The sequence below is a fragment of the Dipodomys merriami genome, unplaced genomic scaffold (assembly GCF_024711535.1).
Source record: "Dipodomys merriami isolate MVZ:Mamm:240054 unplaced genomic scaffold, mDipMer1.0.p SCAF_188, whole genome shotgun sequence".
Classification (NCBI taxonomy): Eukaryota; Metazoa; Chordata; class Mammalia; order Rodentia; family Heteromyidae; genus Dipodomys; species Dipodomys merriami.
Genome location: NW_027203248.1, coordinates 49,713 through 75,391, shown reverse-complemented (window position 1 = coordinate 75,391; position 25,679 = coordinate 49,713). Strand labels below are relative to the sequence as shown.

General features: G+C 36.3%; 1 long non-coding RNA gene across 1 annotated transcript in view; it reads left to right on the top strand.

Annotated features, from left to right (window-relative positions):
- LOC138830294 (uncharacterized) overlaps positions 1-25,679 on the top strand; it is a 68,603-nt gene that overhangs the window by 16,272 nt on the left and 26,652 nt on the right. The window contains exons 3-4 of the long non-coding RNA XR_011372979.1: positions 14,608-14,727; positions 17,255-17,476. This is a non-coding gene — a long non-coding RNA (uncharacterized lncRNA). The remainder of the gene's footprint in view (positions 1-14,607; positions 14,728-17,254; positions 17,477-25,679) is intronic.

The following is a 25,679-nucleotide window of genomic DNA, read 5'->3' as shown; positions in this document are numbered from 1 at the left end:
TTTGTAAACTCTAAAGTTATCCTTTAATGAGTTTCTTATTCTAATGAATCTGATTCTTGTAACTCATTATGCAACTTGAATGGCATATTAATACTTATCCTTTAAAAAGTTATTGGCAAGAATAAGTGTAACTATTAAAGGTCTTCCCTCACCTATTAAAAAAATAAAAGGGTGAGAGAAGAGTTACATCAATTATCATGTAAAGAAGAGCCCATAATGTCCTTTTGTAAGAAACACTCTTAAAAGATAATGAACATGAAAAATTAATTAGATTTCAAGTTGGAAGTATCTTTCTCTGCTTGATGAATTTGATACTGCTGCTATTGCTACCTTAATGTATAAAAGGAAAAATGTCAAAATTAATAAGATAGTCAAGAATAAAGAGAATGGAATGGTTATCTTTGAGGGGGTTGAGTAGCACTAGGAATAATAGCTAATTGGTATAAAGCTAACTCAGGAAAAGAATCAAGCAACATGGTTTTAGACATCTTTGACTGACATGGTTTCTCAAAACATTGTAGTTTGCAGAGATTCAAATGTATTTTAATGGAAATTTCATATCTGTGAAAAATTAGTATTAGTTTCTGGCTACTCACTTATAAGCACATTGTGGAAAGATTTTTATTTTCTTGGGAGGATGAGAGCAAGACATTTGCGATCCTCAAGCCTTTTTTAATTCCAATTTGTTCTTTCAGAAAATTAAAAAAAAATATATCGAGTTCAAAAAAGATTTTTCTAGGGGCAAATGTGTGAAGGAAACTAAATGAGAGCTTATTTTAACCTCCCACGTTCCTCTCCTCAGTGATTATTTGAAAACCATTTATCTCAGTGGTGATAAATAAAATCTGAAAACCTGTCATCTTGCTGCTTAATTAAAAAGTTTAAGAAAAATATTTGATACCTTAACTCAGAAGAGGCTGGGCCAAATGGTCTCTTGAGGTCCCTTCCAGCTTTTAGATAATTTTTGCTTATAAATACTTAGCTTCAAGGCTTTGTATAAAATGATCCAAATGATTGCTCTGGCTTTCAATAGCCCTACACACTGATAGGGAGTTAGAATCTCTTATTACATGTCAAAAACACAATGGGTGGTGTATTGGCGTTGTTTCCTGGACTATGTTCTGGACAAAGGAGTTAAATTAATCTATGTAAAATGAGTCCTGTATAAAATTAATTTTCTGTAAGAGTGTTTAGAGAAGACAGCTTGGTCTAGAGCCATCTGGCTTCCTTAGAACCAAGTGCAATGTCTGATTGGATGACAAAGGTAAGTCATCAGAGACCACTATCCTGCGGAATTTGGAGGATGCAGATTGTTTTATAGAATGAGAAAGCAGCAGACTCCTTAAAAATTAATCAAACAAAACAAGCCTATTCACAAGGTCACTAAAGCAATGACTGCTGGCCCTCCTGGCCTGTGAACACCATCCCGTGGGGTAATACTTCAAGATGATGGCAGTTGTATTTGTTTTTATGCTATTGCTAATCAGTAACTGTGACTTAGGTGCTGGAGTTTCTCCTCGATTTCAATCATTTTTTCAGTTTGGTTTGTTTCTAGTTTTAGGTTATTGTCTTCCTACTTAGTTTTTTCCCTAATAAAATGGGGGTTGCTTGTATTTGTTATGTCAAAAGAATAGAATGCTTTAATTTACATTTTCACAAGAGCATAATAGGGTTCCTTTCTCCTCACACTCTTGCCAGCATTTGTTATCGTTCATAGTCTTTATGGAGGCCATTTTGACTAGGATGAGATGAAATCTGTGTTGCTTTACACTTCCTTGATGTCTGGGATGCTGTCTATTTCTTCATGTATTTATTAATCATATGTACTTCTTTCTGAGAAGTCTTTGTTTAGCTCCTTTGCTCATGTAGTAATTGGTTCTTGCTTCTGTGGGAGTTTTGTTTCCTAAGCTCCTAATATATTCTGGTTACTAGACCCTTGTCAAATAATGTGTAGCTGGCAGAGATCTTCTCTCATTCTGTAGGCTGTCATTTAGTTTCAAAACTCTGTTCTTCACTATACATGGAATTCGGAGCTTGGTGCAATGCCATTTGTCAGTTCTCTCTCGTATTTGCTGACCCCCTGAAATTTTGCTCAGGAAGTTTCTGCCTATGCCAATGAATTCTAGTGTTTCCTTCTATTCCTTCCTATAGTAGTTTCAATGTTTCAGCAGGTCTTACATTGAGATCCTTGATCCACTTTGAATTGATGTTAGTACAGTCTTTTGCATAAGGATATCCTTTTGATGAAGAGGAGGTCTCTTTTCTAGCATATGGTTTTGGCTTTTCTGTCAAGTATTAGATGGTTGTAAGTTTGTGGGCTCTTTTGTAGGTTTTCTAGCCTGTTCTATTGGTCCTTGGATCTGTTTTTGTGCCAGTGTGGGACTATTTAGTTACTATAGCTTTGTAATAAAGTTTGGAGTTTAGAAAAGTGATATTTCCAGCATTGCTTTTTTTTTCTTTTTTGGTTCAGGATTGTTTTTGCTCTTTGGTACCTTGGTGGTTCCATATGAATTTTTTTTATAGTTTTCTCTGTTTCATGAAGAATGACAATGAGATTTTGAGCGGTTTGGAAATCAATAGAGGAAATTCCTCAAAAACAAAAACTAAACATAGATCTACCCTATGATACAATTATAGCTGGACATTTATTGGAAAGATTGAATGGCAAGACAGGAGAGGCAACTTGCATGTTTATGTTCATTACAGCATAGTTCACAATATTCAAGTTTTGGAAACAACCCAGATGCCTTACAATGGATGAATGGATCCAAAATGTAGTGTATATACAATGGAATTCTCTTGCTCCATCAGGGAGAATGAAATTATGTTATTTGCCAGGAACTGACAGATCTGGAAAATAGCATACCGAGCAAAGTAATCCAGGCTTGGAATAACAAACAGTGCATGTTTTTGTTCACATATGGATCTTAAACTCAAAGTACAACCTGCTATGTAAATTCATAGAGGGACGTGTGCATATGTACATGATCACATATGCTCATGATCAAGTTGACTAAAGTATAATATATATAGGAGTGAAATTCCCTGGAGTAAACCTTGTGAGCAATCAACACATATTTTAACCAAATGAATATCAGGAAACTGAAAAAGTTTGAATGCAAAGAAGGTAATAGGAGAGGGACTGATGAATGAAAGAGGGAACAGGGTACAAACAGCAAGAATACTCAATGTACATACGTGATAAAAGAAGTAGGGAAATGAGATGAGTTTGTAGGGAATGGGGCTTGGGATTGGGGAAGAATGACTAATGGAAGGCTAATCAAGAAGCATTCCATACACAAGTGGACATGTTGAGTTGTAACACCTTTGAACAACTATTTGAATGTATACAAAAAGAAAAGAATTCTTTGTTAAGAAAGTCACAATAATATTTTTTATTGTGAAAATACAGTACAGAGGGGTTACAATTACATGGGCAAGATAATGAGTACATTTCTTATCAAGCATTGTAGCCTCCTCCTTTGTTTCCCCTTCCCATCCCTTCCCATCATACCCCTGCTCCCCCACCCAATCCTCCCCACTACACCCCCTCCCCCAACCCCGCACTAAAGTTGTAAAGTTCGTGTTTGGAAAGTCACAATAATATTGCACACAAAAATACGAAATAGGAAACATGAGGGAACGAGTAATAAATTCGACAAGAAATATACTTATTACCTTACTTATGTAACTGTAACTCCTCCGCACATCACCTTGGCAGTAAAAAAAAAATACAAACTTTGTTCTTTCCTTTATAGCACAACCACAGTGTTTGAGGCCAGTTGAGTGACACAGTCTTGCTGACTTGTAATCTAAAACCCTTGTCATCCATAATATAAGCTTTCTGCATTGGATCTGGTTACCAGACAGGAAAGAGAATGAAAGTTGTCAAGGATCAAACCAGATTGAGTTGAATATTATTCCTGCTTACCCTCTATTGAGGAGAATTTGGTTACTTTGTCTCATGTAGCTAGTAGATAGGTGGGGGAAAATGTTACATCATGAGTATGGCAGTTAGACACCCCATACATTGTCAAAAATTACAATTAAGTACAAAGCAGAGGGAAAGAAAATCTTAACTTCTGTCACTTGAAAATGACATAGTAAATATCACTTTGGACATAAATAGAACGAATGAATAAACATATAAATGGATGAATAAAAATGATATTGAAACAATGCAATAAAATTATTCCTAAAATTCTGTCTTTGATGTTAAGTATTTGAGATAAAGTAAGTTTAAAAGAGAAAGAAGCTTAAATGAAACTTAAGGAAATACTAAGGTTTCTTCATTCACAGGAAATAGTAAGTTCACCTCTTTCCCTTATATAGCTTAAAGACATTTCCAAGATTGAAGTCAAAATAATTTTAATTATGTATTTTGATTAAAAGAATTGAGTAGAGAATCTGCTTGAAAAACCAAAGATGACAGGACTTTTTTAAGTCTTTTATTTTCTTGTCTTCTCTTCCCTGTGTCTTTCTGTTTTGTTTTTTGCTTTTTGTTTCAAATCATTTTTTGTCAGCATTGTAGCATTTCATTTTCTCTGCAAACATAATTCCCTCTGTTGATCATTATGAGCTCTCTATTTAAATAGGAGCATTGCTCAGTGCTAGTTCTTTTACCATGACTTTTCCAATTCTGCACTTACTTTTTAATTTATCACTTGGTTGGTTGGATTTTATTGTCATATAGTTTGGAAATATTTCACTTTCTTTTTTTCTAAGTAAGGAGATTATACATTCTTCATTCTTGGTATTCCTTCATATTGGAGAATGCCAGACCGTTGCCTTTATACTTGCAACATTTGACTAGTGGTTACCCTTGCTGCCCTTGCTATGTGCTTATAGACAGTGTGTTCTGCTGTCTTCTGGAATGAAATATGGTCATGGGAAAGCACACAGCTGAGCTTTATTTTTCCCCAATGGATAAATTTTCAGCTTAGATATTTGAATTACTTTTCTTTCCACCTTAGTAATTTGATAATTCATCTTACATGTGTATTGTTATTGATCATATGAATTGCCAACAAGTATGCCGAGGTCGATTCTAAGTAATTTTAAACTCTAACTCCACTCTAGTGAGACTTGTCTTCCATATGCTAGCTAGAGCAATACCATTTTGAAGCAAGCTACCATTTAGGTATTCTACATGCAGACTGCTTACAAACAAAGCTGTCATTCCCATGGTCAGACATAGTTTGCTGAGACCAGCAGACTCCCTGATAATAGCAATGACAGAATGCACATAAACATAACTTAACCAGACTCTGGCTTTGTCTGGTCTTGTGGTATCTGCACTTGAGGTTGCTTCTGCTGCTTTAATACTTGGTAGTGCTCTAAATCCCATTTCGTATCAATTCTCTTGTGGACTTACATAAATATAAAATAGGAGCTTTGTAAGTGAGGTGTTGGCAACTTTGGTAACTTCAGGTAAATGCAGCTGCCTGTAGTTGCTCATCGCTGCACATAACCCCTAATAAACTCATTTACTCATTAAGATATATATGAGCCATTCTTTGTGGTACCAGTGCTGTTCCACTTTGAATCCTTTTGGTTTCCCTGGGAAAATTATGTTTCATTGAGGTAGCAAGATATTAATTGTATTCATCTAGGAATAGAATGATTCACCTAGATGTGAAGGCTCTGGATTGTAAATTGTAGGGCTAGCATTTAAACCCAAGTCACAGGATTCCAAATTTTGAAGGGGTCACCACTTTCTCCTATATTCGTTAAACTGTGCTCTACCACACACCATACTGATGTTCTGTGTAATGTATTCAGATCATTTAGTAGTGTCTAGCACTCTATTTGCTCCTTGAAATTCAGTTCTTTATATATGCTCATAAAATTTTATGTCTAAATCATTTCTCTATCTCATTTATGTTTGGTTCTCTCTACTATGGATTGGCAAACTCCAGGTCATGGGCTAGATCCAGCTTGTCACCAGTTTCTGTAAATAAAGTTTTATTGGAGATTTAATTTATCTACATAATTTTTCTGAGTACTTTCTCCTACATGAACTGAGATGAAAAGCTGTGATAGAGGCATGCAAGGTTTAAAATAGCTACTATCCTGTCCATTCAAGAGTTAATCATGTTTCCTTTCCTTTCCTCTTTGGAGTTTATTTATTATATTCCCTTTATCAAATTTTGTTGTTGTAGTTTATCAGTGTAGGTGAGTATTTATTTTATAAAATATGTTTTCAAATTTTTGAAAGTTTTTTTTTTTGGTAGGTCATGGGGCTTGAACTCAGCTTGGGCTGTCCCTGTGCTCTTCAGCTCAAGTCAAGCGGTCTACTGCTTGAGCTATTTCCGATTTTCTAATGGTTTATTGGATTTAAGAGTCTCACTTTCTTGCCTGGGCTGGCTTTGAACCACAATCATCAGATCTCTGACTCCTGAGTAGCTAGGATTACAGGTGAGCCACTGGCGCCTGGTGATTTTGAGAGTTTTAAATACCCTTCCTTCCTTGCTTCCTTGCTTCCTTGCTTGCTTGCTTGCTTGCTTGCTTGCTTCCTTCCTTCCTCCCTCCCTCCCTCCCTCCCTCCTTTCTTTCTTTGCTTCTTTCTTTCTTTGCTTCTTTCTTCTTTCTTTCTTTCTTTCTTTCTTTCTTTCTTTCTTTCTTTCTCTTCTTTCTTTCTTTCTTTCTTTCTTCTTTCTTTCTTTCTTTCTTTCTCTTTCTTTCTTTCTTTCTTTCTTTCTTTCTTTCTTTCTTTCTTCTTCTTTCTTTCTTTCTTTCTCTTTCTTTCTTTCTTTCTTTCTTCTCTCTCCCTCTCTCTTTCTTTCTTCTCTCTCTTTCTTTCTTTCTCTCTCTTTCTCTCTCTTTCTCTCTCTTTCTCTCTTTCTTTCTCTCTTTCTTTCACTCTTTCTCTCTTTCTCTCTCTCTTTCTCTCTCTCTTTCTTTCTCTCTTTCTCTTTCTCTCTTTCTTTCTCTCTTTCTTTCTCTCTTTCTTTCTCTCTTTCTTTCTCTCTTTCTTTCTCTCTTTCTTTCTTTCTTTTGCCAGTACTGTAGATTTAATTCAGGGCTTTGCATTCCTACTTGACCTTTTCACTTACAGCTGGTGATCTACCACTTGAATGACACCTCCACTCTGGCTTACTTGCTTCAAACTTTATTTCTCAGATTTTAGCTTCCTATGTAGGATTATAGACAGGAGACATAGTGTGTTTTTGTTTTAAGTAACTTTTTACTTTTATCCTGCCAGTTTGGATTCTTGGTTTGTCTTTGCTCACTAGAGTCCAAGTTTTCTCTTTCCTTTTTATTATTGCATGTTTGCACAGCCCCCATGCTATTCTTTTCTATCCCACTTGTTTTTAACCGCAATGACTCTACCTCTTCTATTTATCTATTATCTCTTTCTAGAATCACTTCTTCTTCCTTCTCAGCTACAACTTGATGACTAAGTGTCGCTTTCCACTTATTCCTTGAAGTTTGAGAATATGGAAATGGAATGAATAATTTTTTTAAGGATTAAACCCATCCTTTGGTAGGCTCTGCAGTTTTTTTAAATGAGATTTCATGAAATATTTCATGTAAAGTCCCTCTGTGTCCCAAGCAGGACATATGTATCTCTGTGGGCTTTCTTAATGTTTCTCCATATTTGGGACATCTTCCCTGGGATTAAACTCTGCTTAGCATGGCTGATTCTTGTTGGGGGATGTGGCAGCTTCTAGTGAAACCTGCTCTCCATCAGAATGCTTTGCAACGACTTGGAGGACATTAGTGGGACTCTTCCAGATGTTCCTGATTTACCTTTCTTCAAAACTGTTTGGAGAGGTGAGTCCGATTAGGAGCCCATTATCTAATTTCTAAGGGATGGCACCACAAACAATGCTTTAATGATCAAGCAGTACTCTGAAATCTAACCATGAATTTTCATTATAACTGCAAGCAAATGGCTCTGACCTGTAATTTTGAATTTTCTCTTTGGTTTGCAAACAATTTCCTCTGGAGTGTATTGCTTTCTACTTCACAGAGATCTTGGATACAAGCGTGCCACTCAGAAAGATGAAGCAAAACAAAAGATCCTCTTTGAAATGTATATCTCATGTAGCCTTTAAGATGACTGCCGCCCCTAGTCCAACCTTGTGGTTCCTGGAGGGACTGGAGGAATGGCTGTCTATCAAAATATATCAAAACTTAACAAACACTGAAAAGTTTTGACAAGTTGACTATGTTGATTGTAATGATCATAGCTTCATTTAAAAAATTGCTATTAAGTAGTAATTATGAAGTTCTTGGTCTAGGAGGAGTTACACACTTTATGTGGCTCCCTTTTCTCTTTCTCGGCTCCCTCCCAGGGAATATTTATGTTAATGCATTCCATCATCATCTCTCCTACTTGGGAACTAATGACAGTCCTAGCTGTTATTGACGGTAAGAAAGTTGGAATGAAATATGATGAGTGAAGCAATTAACTTGCTTATCCCCAAACTCCTTTCAGTTAGCCATTTCCCAAGAGGAGCTGGGGTACTGGGAGTGCTGCTGCAAGCAAAATCAGCTTCCAATACCTATTGCAGAGGAATAATTTTGTCTTCTCCATTTGATATTTGATCAACACATGGCACCCAGGCTATCATTATGTCCTCTTATGTACCATCACTTACCAAGCTTGGAGTCCAATTGCTACAGCAAACGTTGGAATAATTTCCCAGCAGATTTCTAGTTAGGTATTTTAGGGCCTTGGTGTATATGTCAGGCTTACCATAACTTGACATCTCCTGCCTTGGCTTCCACTGTATAGCAGCTAATCGGCCATCTTTGAAAAGGACCAGTGGCTATTTTTAAAAATTAGACTAAGATGAAAGAAAACATTGAAGTCTCTTTTCCTCTTGTAGTTCTTAAAATATTTTAGAATCTTGGAATATCAGATGTTCATCTAGAGAACAAATTTTGAGCTTTCCAGAGAAACATAAGAGTAGGTAATGATAACCCTTTTGTAAAATTACTTAAAGATAACAAAAACAATAAGGAAGTGTAGTGGAAAATATTGTTATACATTTATACATTCCTTTAACTGCGAAGTGCTGAGCAGTTTGATTTCTCCTAGAATGGGTAAATCTCCATGAACTTTCTCAATCCAGTGGGAGAGATAGATACGCATATGAGACTGTTCTTAAGACTCCATGAAAGCATGGAGAATAAAATTGGGAAGCCATCCATGGAGTCTAGATATAGAGGAGCCGGGGGCTTTCCTGAATTCCCCATTTCCTTGGGTGTGGGGGTAGCTCTGAAGCAGATGTAAGTATTACCATTGGAATAGTGGCTTAAAAGTAACTCTAAAATTTATTATCTTCTCCTTTTAATCTTACTACTTAAAACTCATCATGAAAAGTAATAGCAAGAAATCAGTTAAACATAACTGTCTTTGGAGGCTTCCTTCATCTACAGAACCCCACTCAGAATCCTCCAGAGAACCTGCTTTGCTTACTTGCAACGGCTTTCCTCCCCCAGCAAAGCAAAAACACACATGCTGCTCTTTCAAATTCTGTCTATGGATTTCTCAATTCATTTTCTTGTGGTTGTCCAGTGACAGCAAAGAGAAGCTTCATCAGATTAGCCCAAGAGGTTTTCAAAGAAGTTTGATCATCATATATATTAAAAAACACATGTTTTAGCCAGGTGCTGGTGGCTCACAGCTGTAATCCTAGCTACTCAGTAGGCTGAGATCTGAGAATCGTGGTTCAAAGCCAGCCCAGGCAGGAAAGTCTATGAGACTCTTATTTCCAATTAACCACGAGAAAACTGGTAGTGGTGCTGTGGCTCAAGTGGTAGAATGCTTACCTTGAGGTGAAGAGCTCAGGGACAGTGCCCAGGCCCAGAGTTCAAGCCCCATGACTGACAAAAAAAAGTTACTGATCATTGATGGCTCATGACTGTAATCTTAGCTACTCAGGAGGCTAAGATCTGACAATCACAGTTGGAAGTCACTTCAGTCATTTCCAATTAACTAGCAAAAATCTGGAAGAAGAGGTGCAGCTCAAGTGGTACAGCAACTGTCTTGAGCAAGGTAGAGTACTCAGGCCCTGAGTTCAAACCCCAGTTACTGGCACAGAAAAATGAAATAAAACACTTTATCTCTCTCTCTCTCTCTCTCTCTCTCTCTCTCTCTCTCTTTCTCTCTTTCTCACACACACACACACACATATGTAAATATGTAGAAATTCATATAATATCTTTGTGATTCATTTTAATTTTTTAAGAAAGTTGTTGGGTATAACACAAATATTGATTGTATACCATTTTGTTGAATATGAAATTTGGATAACATTTGTCTCAAGGTACATGTTCACAAATAAAACCATTCTTATTCATCAATTTTTAATTCTTTTTTGTTCTTAATATCTACTTTTATTGTAACGATACTGTACAGAGGGGATACAGTTACATGAGAATTTTTAATTCTTGAAAATCAAGATTATGTATGAAAGTAAATGCAGTACAAGATACAAAGTAGCTTTCTAAACCACACAGAATTAATTAGGTAATTATCTGTCTGCATACAAAGATTTTGGGGGGCTTTTCCTGAACAGAAGCATGCAGAATTTGGTCACGTCTCTCTCTTTTGAAGTACTACAAAGCTCAGTTTCAAATTTGGACTTTAAAACACACATTTTGTACTAATTTCATCTCTGACTTCATTTTGTTTTTCTTATTTTATTGGAGTTCAGAAGTTGCTTAAAAATACTATTGTATTATTTGTATACTGTCAGGTGCAGTTACAGGTTTGGTTCAAGATACAAATAAATAAATAAAATTGATATTACTGTAGCTGTTAGTGCAGACAAGTGAGCACTGAAAAAAAATCTCTGAATTCTGTATTGTGCTCTGAATTGCTTTGTCTGAATTACCCAGCACATGCTTTGCTTTTAATGTGCTTGTGCTATCATTCTATTGCAACTAGTTTGAGGCTCGTGCTCTTGAAATTCTTTAGTTACAGTGTGAACAGAAACTCACGAAAACGGCATTAGAGAACTTGGAAATCACTCGCACCTGTCTCCCTCGCTAATGTTGTAGAGAGAAAGCTCCATCTTTCAACACGTTCCTATGGAACGTTGTGTTCCAATTACCTCCTATTGTAATTCACAGGTTGTTAGAGCAGAGTTTCCCAAGAACAAAAAAGTCTCTGGTGAGAATTTGATGCTTTTATATATTAAAAAGAAAATCCACACATGCTAATTACTTCACCGATGGCATGTCAAGTCTATCCCTGCAAAGGGAGTTTTGTGTTTTGGAACACGGGAGATGCTGTGAATAACCAATGGGAGTCCAGACAGTTGACTACACGTAATTACCTGTGGTAATTGTGTCCCAAGTGAAAACAGGTTTTATGAAGCCTACTGGAATAATTACCCAAGTCAGAGAAAGCATGTTAACATCAAGATACTGACTCGGAATAACTCACAGACGGAATAGACACCAGCCTGTCTGGGAATCTATAGGGCTTTTGTATTTCATCCATGTAGGTTGTCAAACATGTCACAGATGCTTTTCCAAATGAGCAGGTGTCTAATACCAAAACATTATATAGACTGTGTTCGAGTTTACATCTCATGATTCTCATCCTGTGTGTGTGTACATCTATAGTCTTCTTGCTTTCTCACCCCTCCCCCATTTTTCATTTTTCAAGCTGATTTTCTAGATTTTTAAGCTTGACTATGGTCAATGATTTGACGCTAGACATGGTATTGATTGATAACTTAAGAAATTAAAAGAAATAGCTAAGTGATTCAATGATTTCCTAAAATAAGCAGATCTGATGCTTTGTTAAAGATCAAAAGGAAACCTGGCAAAGGTGTCTGTGCATTATCTCACGACATTGTTTACTATTACTGGCATATGTCATTATTAAGAGTTTTCCTTGCCAAAAACGTGGAGTTTAAAGTCTAAGCAGCAGAAAAGAGAGATAAGGGTTAGTTTCTTTCCTTCTCCCCTATTAAAAACCTCCAAAGTACTACCACTGTGCTAGCCTCTGGGCTCCTTTTATGTTTGTACCAGTACTGGTCTTGAACTCAAGGCCAGGTGCTGTTCCTAAGTACTTGTGCTCAAGGCTAGCTCTCTCCCACTTTTGGCTTTTTGCTAGTTAATTGGAGATATAAGGTTTCATGGACTTCCCTGCCCAGGCTGGCTTTGAACCAGCTTGTGCTAACTCTTGACCTGGGGCAATGAATGGCCCACATCTGTCATGTCCTTCATAGAAATTTAGGGTCTAAGAAAGATGGTCATTGAACAGGAAGTTGCAAAGGAAATTTATGCATCAAGACTTTTTTCATCTAGACTTTATTCTCCTCAAGACACTGAAATGAACAGTTGTGTTTTATAAGTCAGTACATTCTCGTGGCTTGATTCCTGATGAGTGGCATTTCAATTTCAAGTCTAAAGAAATGTTTTAAACCAATGTTCCAACGGTCTCTTGAAGAATCTTTAGGGAGTCCTCTCTAATATATGCCACACATAAATTCATACTTTTCCTTTCAATTCCTTAGAAACTTTACTCAGATTGTTCTTTTCTCTTTTTCAATATCTGCAAAAAAATGAGGGCTGGTTAATTAGAATTCCACAAAAAACCTCCAGAGACCATGATGACAGTATTGTCTGCCTTTTGTTTGTGCCCAGTAGCTGATGGTCAAATAAAGTTTCATCTACAAAGTTTCTCATATGTCCTGAATAGTTGGACACCTTGACATTATTTTTCATATAGAATATGACACTGCAGGAATAGAATTAGACATTAAAATACCTGAGCAGTGTCTTGCTGGATTATTCCATATAAAAGGGAATAAAGGCGAGTACATGTTTTTACAAAAGAGTCATTTTCCTTTTAGCTAAGGATACACAATGAGCTGATTTAATTTTAATGAGTTTTAATCTGTCATTGTCCGTTCTTGCACTTATATTTCCCAAATCAGCACTCTATTGTCTGGGTGTGAGCCTGGAATGCTTTTCACATACTTTTAGTGAATTATTTTTCCGAGACTTCTTTTGTTTTGGTAACACCCTTTTGTCTTCCTTCACATAAGTAGTTACTTTTTAGGAGACTAGAAGCAGCCACAGCTTTAACACCTAGTTTTCAATCAGAACACTTAGGGGTTTGACATAATGTTTTCTTATTAGGCTGGGATTGTGCTGTAGTTTTATGAATTATAGTACATTTGGAATATTAAAAGCAGTTTCTATATATGAAGGTATTTAAAAACATACAATAATATATAGCAATTGGTAGAATTTATTTTGTGTTATTCTGAGTGCAGAAATTGAAGAAATCAATAGTAAAATAATGTCTTTCTTTTTATACATATATTAGCCACTGAGTTAATAAAAGATGTATCTATATATCTACATATACCTCTTAATATACACACATATTTATATGAAATTCACTCTTTTATTATGTATATTAATAATAATTTGTAACATTATATCAACAAAGTAGTTCAATCATATGAAATCACAGATCTAAAGAAAATAGATTTTATTTTATATCACCAATATTTTGGATCATTTTGAATAAGGAAGGAAGGACAAAATGTCAATATTTGTTCTGAAGAAGGGTAACATTTGACTGAAAGGCAGATGATAACAAAACTTTGTTACAGAATTAAAAATGACTCCAAATAAAGCTATTAGTTTATCGATAATAATAATAATCACAAAAGAATGGAATAAATATTTATGTGAACCAGATCAAAGTCCTGCCTATTGACTGTCACTAGGTTTTTGATTGGATTTTGTCACAGATTTACTTAAAAGGGAGTATAGAATGAGGAACTAGAAATGTAGCCTATAAATTCTATTCTTAACTCTCTTTACAATAATTTTATGAAAAGAAATCCCGTGGCCTTTCTACTTGTAACTTAGGAACTAAGAAGCCCAGGGCAGCTCTCTTCAGGTTATTTAACATACAATTCCCTCACCTTGGTTCCTTCTGGCTAGAATTTCCTTTGTAATGGAGCCCTGGAGGGCCACTGACTGTAGCTGAGTGGAGATAAGCATGTTTTTATATCCTGGACTCGTAAGTCCACCAAGATTTGGTCTGTGTGCTTCTGGTCTTGAAAAGTAAAGTTTATTTTGTCCACAAAGAAAATAGATGCAAACTATTTTTCTAAGGTGTGTATTGACATTTGAGTCTACCATAGGCACTTTTCAAGTAAAGTTAGATATTATTGAGTGTAGTTCTTTCTCTACCAGTCTTCTTTTTCTGGACCACAGAAGAAATATTGAAGATCCTTAGACCTTACATACAGTCTAGGGTCCAGGTTGTCTTTGGCTTAAAAATACAAGGTTGGCCCAAGAAATCTACATAGAGATGGACCTGGTTTCTTAATCAAGCCTTGGGAAATTGTGTGTGTGTTTGTGTATTTGTGTGTGTGTGTGTGTGTGTGTGTGTGCATTGTGGATGAATATTCCTCATTTGTAAGAACTAAAAAAAATGTATATGATATTTTTAACAGGGCCTCTCAATTACCCAAGTGCTTAGTACATAGGACTACATTTAATGAAAACAAGAGGTTCTCATTAGACTTTGTATAGAGTTCATTCTTTTTTCTCTATTGTTTTTGTCTTTCTTCATTTCTCTTAATTTTTTGTGCTGCATGTTTTGCATAATAGACAATGCAATATTTCAATGGGAAAGGGAATCACAGAAGCAGCAGAACAACGGATGAACCACAGTAACATTGATGCTTACTTGACACTACGTTGGATGTGAACATTACAACTTGGAGGGAGGTAAGGAGGGATAATTGGGAGATAATGAGGGATGGGGTAATGATGATTAAAAATAAATGTACTTATTGCCTTGCTCCATGCTCATCACCCTTTCAATAACATTTAAAAAAAATTAAAGATTTGTTGATTTTAGTTCCATTTGAGAGAGAAATTCTAATCTACTTTTGAAAGTTATAATGTAAAGAGTGACTACGAGTACCAAATAGACATGAGTAAAAGTGAGACAGAAGAGATGCACAATGAAGAAATGGGTGGATAAGGGAATAAAAAATAAAGGAATGAAAAAAATATGTCTCCCAACTTCACCTTGTATAAAAACTAACACTGAATAAATATTTCTGAGATTGTTCATATCATTCAAATGCCTTTGAAATCAAAGATTATGTTAAATAAATGCTGAAAAGTGACTTTAAAGCAAAATTATTGCCAGAACTTAAATAAATCAAAACATAGTGACCTCTTAAGGTAAAATTTATTGTCTGCTAGCTACTAGCCTTATTTAGAAAACTGATTTTTTTTGGTTCACAGAAAAATGAGAATTAAACAATAAAAAAGCTCTACACTCTCCTTTGTATTAGTGAGCAGACTCCTCATCAGGACAGGATGTAGCTCCCCAAAGAGAACACGGACCAGAACATGCTTGCTGAATTTATTGTATGCAGATTAGAATGTAGTCACTCTAGGTATGTGCATAATATCAGCCAAGTCCAAATTTGCTCCTGTTTGTTCTGTTCTGCACCTGCTCCTCCCTGAGCAGGGACTCAGGGCCACAAGAGGAATTCTTCTGGGAACTGAAGCAGAGTGAGAGTTTGATGCTTGGAAAAGATCAAATTCTTAATGAGCCTTATCAAACTTATTTACAAGAAACCTGAGCTGTGGATCTTGGGGACTTGGTGAAGAACTCCAAGTTGGCTCAAGGATGTATTTCTTCAGAGAGTTAACTCAGGTGTCAGAGTAGATTTTATTTCAAGGCAATGTAGTTGGGGATGGTTAATGACCACATACATGGATGGAGGATACTAATGTCAGAATTCCCAGGAGGTGAATAAGTACTTTTTTCTTGTATTCTTAAACTGTTTAGCTTGAAAGTTGTTTTCATTCTTTGCTCAGATTCTTAGCCTTGATTGTAAATATTTCTTTCAGTTTTAGTCATCTCTATCATGCTGATTACCCTATCAAATCAGAATAGATGCTTTGAGAATCAAGCTTCAACGTTTTCATGTTTATCAAGCACCTTAGAACCAGTGTAGGCCAAAATGAACAGCATGTATGAAGCAATGTTTTGGAAAATACAGTCTGCTTTGTTTAGTATAACACCTATAGTTTTCTTTTGATGCGGTTTTAAATTGCCCTGGACCATTCAAGTAAGTTATTTAATCTTTTGTTTTTCTCTTAAAAATTTAGAAACTGCAACAAAGGAGAAAGAATGATCACATTTTTTTGCTTTTGCTTAATTGCTAACACGAATCAAATTCAGCATACTCTTGCTTACTGATATACAGCCACACATAAGTACTTTATTTTCCTCTCTCAGAATCATGGTTTAAACTCTGTGTTTACTGAATATTCACTACTGCAGGATATACACCCAGCTCTTTATGCTTTAGGTAATATGGCCTCACGTTTATCCCTGGGCTGGCCTGGACTACAATTCTCCTGTTTGGAATGGGATAGAACCACAGTCAACATTTTGATTAAGATGATGATTTCATGCTCAGGGTGGTCTCTACAATCTTCTCAAAGGCTAGAATTGCAGGTATAAACCACTGTGGCTAGTTACCACATATTTTTGACAATTCACTGGAAACAAATTGCAGATATTAAGAATTTTCACTCAGCCAGGCACTGGTGGCTCATGCCTGTAATCCTAGCTACTCAAGTGGCTGAGATCTGAGCACTGTGGTTCAAAGCCAGACCAGGCAGGAAAGTCCATGAGACTCTTAGCTCCAATTAACCACCAGAAAATCAGAAGTGGAGCTGTGGCTCAATGGGGCAAGACACCAGCCTTGAGCCAAATAGCTCAGGGACAGCTCCCAGGTGCTGAGTTCAAGCCACATGAGCATTGATTTTCTAAGAATGTTTTGCTAAGAATGATTTTCTAAGAATGCTTCTAGGATGTTTTACTTTTAATTACTATTAATACAAACCACATGTTTATTATTTAACTACCTATTTTTTCCCAGTTGCCTTAAAATGTTACAGATAATTTCTTTTATGAATCACAAGACATGATAAAGCTTCAGGTTTTATATTTATTTTTATAAGGTACAAGATTCCTCCTGTTTTTCACTAAGTTGTTTTTCTATGTTGCACAGCTTGCTTGAGAATCCCAACTAGTTCACTTGAATGATATTGTTTATTTTGAATTTGTCTAAAGGTTTATCATGATCAGTGTCAAGTCTGGCTTTATTTGGTAGGAATATTCCAAAGATGGCTGCTATATAACTTATTGTCTTCCTAATTTTCTTTATTCTTCTCTCTTTTTCTTCCCCAATATTCCTTAGATGAACACTTTTTTTTTCTCCAGGTCTTGAACTTTCCTGATATTTTGCTGAGGCCACTTGGACATTCACAGATATATCAGGAGCTATTGGACTTGTCCCCTTATAACACCTGGGAAATAAATTCCAGAATCTCAGCAAATCGAGTGATTGATGGATCCACTCTGAATTAAAACCACAGCTTGCCACCCAAGCCTTGTCTAGGTCAGCAGAAACCTTTAGCCAAGCTGCAAATGTGGAAGCAAAAAGTAAGTGTTCTTCTGTTGTATGCTGAGATTTTATCTTACAATGTTCGATAGAAAGTGGTAAATAGGGCTGCAATCTTATCGCCTATTCTTTTACTATGGTAAAACACCTGTAACATGAGCACTACCTACCTTTACAAAATTTTAAATGTGCTGTGCAATATTGCTTACTCTGTTACAAAGCAAGTTTCTTTTCATCTGTATATCTCACACTCTATACTCATTGAATGGAAATTTCCAATGTATCGTTCCTCCATGGATAATCCAAACATGATAAAGCTTCAAGTTTTATATTTATTTTTATAAGATACAAGATTCCTTCTGTTTTTCACTAAGTTGTTTTTCTATGTTGCACAGCTTGCTCAAGAATCCAGACTAGTTACTTGAATGATACTGTTTATATTGGATTTGTCTAATATTTACCCTCCTGGGATGGGCTTGTCTAACTTAGCATAATGCCCTTAAGGATAATCATGTTGTAGCATATGACAAGATTTCCTTCTTTATTGAAGACAGGAATAATATTATATAATATGTACATCCCACATTTTCTTTGTTTAGGTTTTGACATTTTGGTTAGACATTTAGGTTGTGTTCACTCCTTGGCTATTATGAATAATACAGTACTACAATGATCAAAGGAAATCAGGACGTGGCTTGAATTTTTTGGACAAATATTCAGAGTTGAGATTGTTGGGTCATTTGGCAATTCTATTCTTCACATTTTGAGGATCCTCAATACTGTCTTCTAAACGACCATGCTAATTTACATTTCAGCATTATGTGAAGGTCCCTTTTTCCCTCTGCATCTTCATCATTACTTCCGATCTTTTATCTTTATGATAATTGACACTCATACAAGAGTGAGGTGATGCTTTGTTTAATTTGGTTTGCATTTCACTTGTGATTAGTAATGAGTATTTTTGTAAGCTTCTTAGTGATTTACATTTATTCTTTAAGAGGAACACCTATTCAACTTTTTCACTTGATTTAAAATAAACATTAAATTTCTTTCATTGTTTACTGATTTTCTTGGTGGGTGTATATGCACTTCTCTTTTATTCCTAAGTAGTTTTTCTTTTTGTTAGTATTATAAATGGGATTGCTTTCATTATTTCAGTTTTGGATTGCTTTTTGTGAATAGAAATGTAGCTGGTTTCTATATGTTGGTTTGCATCTTGCAGGAATTTTTTAGTTTATTCTCTTTTTAAATTTTTATTGTTATTATAAATGTGATGTAAAGAGGGGTTATAGTTACATATGTCAGGTAATGAGTACATTTCTTTTTGGACAAACTCATCCTTTCCTATACTGTTTCCTAATCCCCCTTGACCCAAGTTATATAGTTCATTTTCAATGTAATGTCTAGTGAGTACCACTGCTGCATTCACCTTTGTCTTTTTTTTTTCTCAGTCATGGGGCTTGAATTCTGATCCTGGGTACTGTCCCTCAGCTCTACCACTTGAGCCATAGTGCCACTTCCAGTTTTCTGGTAGTTAATTGGAGATAAGAGTATCACGACTTTTCTACCTGGGCTGGCTTTGAACAGCTATCCTCAGATCTCAGCTTCCTGAGTGGCTCAGGTGTGAGCCACTGGCTTGTTTCAGTTTTAGTTTTAGTTTTTGTCAGTCGTGCGGCTTGAACTCAGGGCCTAAACACTGTCCTGAACTTCTTTTTGCTGAAGGCTACCACTCTACCACTTGAGCCACAGCACTACTTCCAGCTTTGTCTGTTTATGTGACACTGAGGAATCAAACCCAGGGCTTTGTGCATGCTAGGTAAGCACTATACCACTAAGCCACATTCCAAGCTCCAGACAAAAATTTTTAAATGGAGTCTTTAGGATTGTTTTTTACATATAATGAATGTATATACAGAAATATATTTCTTTCTTCCTTTCTAGTTTGGATGCCATGTTATTTCTGTTTTTTTTTTTTGTTTTTTTTTTTTGTGGTTGTTAGATTGTTCTAGCTGAACATTCAGTCTGAAATAGGAATGGTGGAAGTGGGCATCTTTGCCTTGTTTCTGATTTTTGATGATAAGCTTTTATTTTTCCATCATTGAGTATGATGTGAACTGTGAGATTTACTTTTAGGTTGGATGCATGTTCCAATTTTTTGCATGCCCAAGAAGAAGACATGGACATTTGTTTCCTCTATTATTCGTCAGCATACTCTATTATTCTTCAGCATACGCTATTGTTCTTCAGCATACTCTATTATTCTTCAGCATAGGATGAGGAAAAGCTCTGTGGAACTCCTATAAAACTTTCACAATGAGAAGCCAGGTGCCAGTGAGACTCTTATCTCCAGTAAACCACCAGAAAACGGGAAGTGGCCCTGTGGCTCAAGTGGTAGAGGGCTAGTCTTGAGCTGAAGAGCTCAGGGACAGCATCCAGGCCCAGAGTTCAAGTCCTACAAACTACAAACAAACAAACAAACAAAAACTTTCAAAATGAGTGCCTTTAAATTTTTTTTTATTTAGAAAAGTCTTTATTGAAATATAGGCTAGTTCCAAGATACTAAACACCTGTGCTTCTCTCTTTGTTCATTATATAGTCTCTAAAATCATGCTACCATAGATAGCTTATCAGTATTTAGTTATTCAATATTGGCAATAAAATTAGAAACTATGAGGTTTTTTTAAGTAAGTCTAATCACAACATATTTTGATTTCATGGATATTCAGATTTTTTTCATTATTTGCTGCTATCTTCCATTCATGTTAATTCATTTTTGTTGTTGTTTTCTTTTTTCTGCCTGCCTTCCTTCCCTTCCTTGCTTTTTAAAAAATGTTTTTTATTGTGAAAATACTGTACAGAGGGGTTACAGTTACATGAGCAAGGTAATGAGTACATTTCTTATCAAGCATTGTTGCCTCCTCCTTGTTTTTCCCCTTCCATCCCTTCTCTCCCACCTCCACAACTACAGTCTGTGCCCCCCCCACCTCAATTGTAAAGTTCCTTTTTCAATATATTGTCTTGTACATCTCAGTGTTGCAATCTAGCCTTGAACTAGAATCATATTTTAGTAAAATGAGCAGTTACTGTCTAAAATACAAATTAAGAAGTTTAAAAATTGAGTATTGATTAAGTTATGGTATATTTATAGATAAGAAGATTATGCGTTGATTAAAAGGAATGTTGTAGAGTAACTTAAGATGTGGGAAGATGCTTGGATTAAGCAAATTAAATTAACAAGTTACTTTATATATTGTGTAGTATTTCTGAGTGTGCATGATGAAATTATATTAGAAAAAATCATCATCTGTTAATCAAGACATCATGTATAGTCAAAATTAGGGTTAGAAGTACTTAAATTCTTTCATAATCATACAAGTTATGTGTATATGTAAACTACTCAGCAATTCTTTTGCATTCTGAAATTTGTGAACTATTGAATTAAAGGAAAGGACCAAAGGATGTGTGGGAATGAAGACCTTTCTGTCCTTAAAATAATGATCAGATACCTAGCAACTGGTGGAAGATAGTTGGAACAAGACTTATTTCTGCTTATATACAAGCACTGTTTCCCCTTTAAGTTGTTGACCCTATAAACATGGATTCAAATACTTTAAACAGTTGGCTGTTAAGTTAATGAGGTAGGGAGATTTTTCTTGGGGAAGTCTCAATGAGGTCCTAAAAAGTCTATGTATAAGTTAAATGTTTAAATTTGTGAATGATTCACTTGATAGCACAGTGGTATGGGTGTGTGTGTGTGTGTGTGTGTGTGTGTGTGTGTGTGTGTGTGTGTATGTATCAATGTGTTTGTGATGTACCTATGTATGTACACTAAGCTTTATAAAGAAATGTGTCCTAATTACTAACAGCAATTATAGTTATTATAGAGTACTATATTTTGAGCCATTTTATATGTCATAGATATTTAGAGTAATAGTAATTATTTCCTACATTGAATGCTCATGGCTGTGTTAATTATGTTGTTATATGTAGAGTATATATCATATATCATATATATATATATATATATACATTCAAATGATTTTTTAATTGTAAAGATACTGTACAGAGGGGTTACAGTTACATGAGTATGGTAAGGACTACATTTCCTATCAAATGATGTTTTTAAGCCAAAACTTAATCCTAAATGAATCAATGCAGTAAACAGGCCTTTGGATAAATTTTTTTTTCTGTTAGGTTCCCCAATGTGGATTCATGAATCAAGAGTTGGGCATTGGCAGGCAGACTGTCTTAGTTAAAGGGCACAACTGTAGCAGTAGCTCCCCTGTGGGAGTGACAGCTCTCTTCATTTAGGGAAGTCTGGCTTGAGGTTAGACTATAAAGAAAGGGAAAAAGGAATAAAACAGTCCAAATTAATTTACCCCAATATCTATACATGATCATATAAATAATTCCAAAGATGGAGATGATTTTTCTCCCCACAGCAAATATAAATTAACACCTTCAGTATTGTAGAATTAAAGAGTTCTGAGCTCAAATCAGAGCTCCCCTAGGAGTGTCAAATGAAATAGAATTTATCTGGATTTCTAAAATTAGCTTTAACTAGTCATTGTTAAAAGAAAGATCTCCTTCCCCTCACTTCCTGGTCCAACTAGTGGGTTGTCTTTTTGTTTCAAAAAGCATTCCTCTTTCTACGACTGATTTTATTATTAAAATTATTTTAACATATATTTAAAGACTACATCTGTTGGATATAGACTTCAGTAAAATATAACTAATATGATAGATGAATAAAGCTATACTTTAGAAGACAGTATGGAGGATTCTGGCTGTAGACAGTAAATAAGCTAATAATTTAAACTCAATTAGGACATGATTTTGAAATATTAAACCAATGGAAACATTTGTTAGATAATGTTATATATTTGTCATTAATTTGGATATCTCACTGATCCTGTGCAGTGGATAACATTTTTCTATCCTCTTTGTGTGAATATGTGTGTGTGTGTGTGTGTGTGTGTGTGTGTGTGTGTGTGTGTGTGTGTGTGTGTGTGTGTGTGTGTGTGTGTGTGTGTGTGTGTGTATGTGTCCTGCGGCTTAAACTCAGGGCATGCATGCTGTCCCTGAGCTCTTTTTGTTCAAGAATGGTGCTCTACAACTTGAGCCACAGCTTCACTTCTGGCTTTTTGGTGATTAATTGGAGAATAGAGTCTCATGGACTTTCCAGCCTGAGTTGGCTTGGGACCATGATCTTCAGATCTCAGCTCCTAAGTAGCTAGGATTACAGGCATGAGCCACCAGAGCCTGGCTCCTATCCTTTTTTATGAATGAGGAAGTTGAGGTTTAGACTGGCTTATTTTTTCCTGCTATAACAAGCACCTGAGAGTGGATAATTTATAAAGATGCAGAAAAGTTATTGCTCACAGTTCTGAAGGCTAAGAAGTGCACAGTCAAGAGACAGGTACATTTCCCATCTATCAAAGGCCTATTTTATTTTGAAGATAGGTCTTCTCATTTAGTCTCTAAGTGACAGAAAGGGAAAACAGCTCTTTCAACTCTTTTACATTAGTATTTATTCCATTTAAATGAACCTTTATGGTTCTATTACTGCCTATCCCCTTCCTCCCATTCTCATTAATATGATCACATTAGGAGTGAAGTTCTAGACTGTGAATTTTTGGCAGATCCCATTGAAAAGACTTACCAAAATCATTGAATGCATAAATAGTAGGGCCTAGATTCTAGAATACATCTTCTCTCCTGAGACTAAAATTGTCTAGATATTGGTACTTGGGAAGTATTTTAATGAAGTCAGCTGAAAGAAAAGCTACTTGGAGATATTAAATACACAATCAAGAAGATGCCAAGATGGCTTCAGCAGAGGAAGGGCTTGAAGATGAGGTCAGGGAAAGAGCAGGATAAACCAGACTGCAGCAAGCCAGTGGGATAGGGCAGGTCAGAGTGTGAAGGAGAGGTTAAAAATGTTTGTGAAATGAGAACTCAGGCCAGCCAGAGTGTTACTTAAAGAAATTAGTGATGGAGAGCAGGAAGATGCTATATAAAACCTACAGTGGTGATTAGGAGGGAATTTATTGATAGAAGTAAAAGCTGAGATCACACGTTTAGTGTCAATCCTGTCCTGTTTTCAGTTTTAGGTAGTATAAACTAAGGGTGAGACATTCAGAACAGATGGCAAGACCAAGTTTTATAGACAGCAAATCACATATGTCTGTGCATGGACATCTTGCAGGAACAGGACTCCCACCCAGAGGGCTCCATGACCTTCAGCAGTGATTGATGGGTGACAGTCACAGGCAGCAAGCACCAGCCAACTCTACGTCTTCCAGTCTCCAGCAAGGAGAGTCAGTTTACTCATCTGGCTTGATTCGCTGATTACAATTTAGGAAGAAGCACAATGATGTCCTCACAGGAACTTTGTGGCAGTGATTAAAAACAAACCAAAATACCCAAAACAGATGTACTATGAGAATCTAATGGCAAATCTCTTTCTTCAATTTTCCTTTCCAAATGTCTATTTCTCCTTTGGAAAACCATGTGGAAATGTCTGGGCAAAAACTAGCATGCATGCAGCGTTGGGTACCCACTGTTTGATTGAGATAGGAATTAGAGGGAATAGGTTTTGGAAGTTTTCTCCTCCTTTCCCTACTCTCATCAACATGTTAAGGTAATTATTCCCTCTGTAAGATTTAAAGATTGGATATGGGTCAGAGCACAGCACCACTGTACTTGGATAGATGAGAGGCAGACTCTTCACTAGTTACAGTTCCAAAGGAGAGAGACCTGCCAGGCAGGGCCACACAGGGAAGATTGTACCTGGGGTTGGGGTAACAGTGAGTTGGAAAGTATGAGGTGCTTTGTGTATGGCAAGTGAGGCTGAAGTGTCTATGCTTCATTGGATTCCTGCAAATTGGCTCACCTGAACACCTGGTTGCAGTATCTAGTGCACAGATGCTGTTCCTAGCTGTTTGGTATCTAGCCCCAGGGGTGGTAGAGATGTGGCCTTACAACCTTGGAGAATGGAAGTCTGACATGGATTGGGATTGGAGCTTTCAAATGATTTGCAAGGTGTGTGTGTGTGTGTGTGTGTGTGTGTGTGTGTGTGTGTGTGTGTGTGTGTGTGTGTGTGTGTGTGTGTGTGTGTGTGTGTGTGTGTGTAGGGGTGTAGGGGGTAGTGGTGGGCTCTGAGGATTTTGAGCCATGCCTACAGCACTAAGAGTCAAGGCAGCTCTTTTGAAAAAGTATACTACATTGTCACAACTGCCAAACACGAGAACTGAAACCTCCCAGAGTGTCTGTTCTTCTTCAGTTATTTCTGCCTTTTAATTCTACATTTGTGTGGAGGCACCTTTTGTGATAAGGAATGCCCTTATTTATATGCCTTTCTGCATGGGAATTCCAAACTTTCTGCAGATGATCGAATTTTGTTTTATTTATTTATTTATTTTTGGTCCAGTTGTGGGGCCTGAACTCTGGGCCTGGGCGCTGTCCCTCAGCTCTTCAGCTCAAGGCTACCGCTCTACCACTTGAGCCACAGCGCCACTTCCGGCTTTTTTCTTTTTGCTTACATGGTGCTGAGGAATCGTACCCAGGGCCTCAGGCATGCAAGGCAAGCGCTCTACCACTGAGCCACCTTCCCAGCCCCTTATTTATTTATTTTTATCAGGTACAATTCATTCTTTCATGATCAACTTTGATTGCTCTCTCATTCCTCTTTCTGTAATTTTATTTTGCACTTCTATTCCCACAGCTGCCATCTTAGTTAGCTAAGGCCTGTTGTATCTCATAAATTAATAGTTCTTTAAGCTACATTTCCTTCTAGTCTAAGGGTCAGTGAGTTATGGTGATTGCTTATTTTTATAAAGACAATTTTCATTGAAAAGTGATCACACTTTTTAAATGTTTTGTCTATGATATTTTCACGTTATAAGGGCAAAATGGAGTAGTTATCATAATGTTGAAAAACCTAAAGTATTTACTATCTAACTTTACAGAAATAGTTTGTCATTCAATATAAGATGTCTATTAGCTATTCAGAATTCTGATTCAAGCTGGGCTGCTGTGGTTCACATTTATAATCCTGGCTATTAAGGAGGCTAAAATCTGAGGATTACTACTTGAAGCTAACTGGGGCAGAATAGTCTGAGACTGATAACTCCAATTAACTAGCAAAAATCCAGAAATAGAGGTATAGCTCAAGGGGTAAAGCATCAACCTTAGGCAAAAAAAAAAAGCAAGAACATGAGGATCCAATTTTAGCCTCAGTAA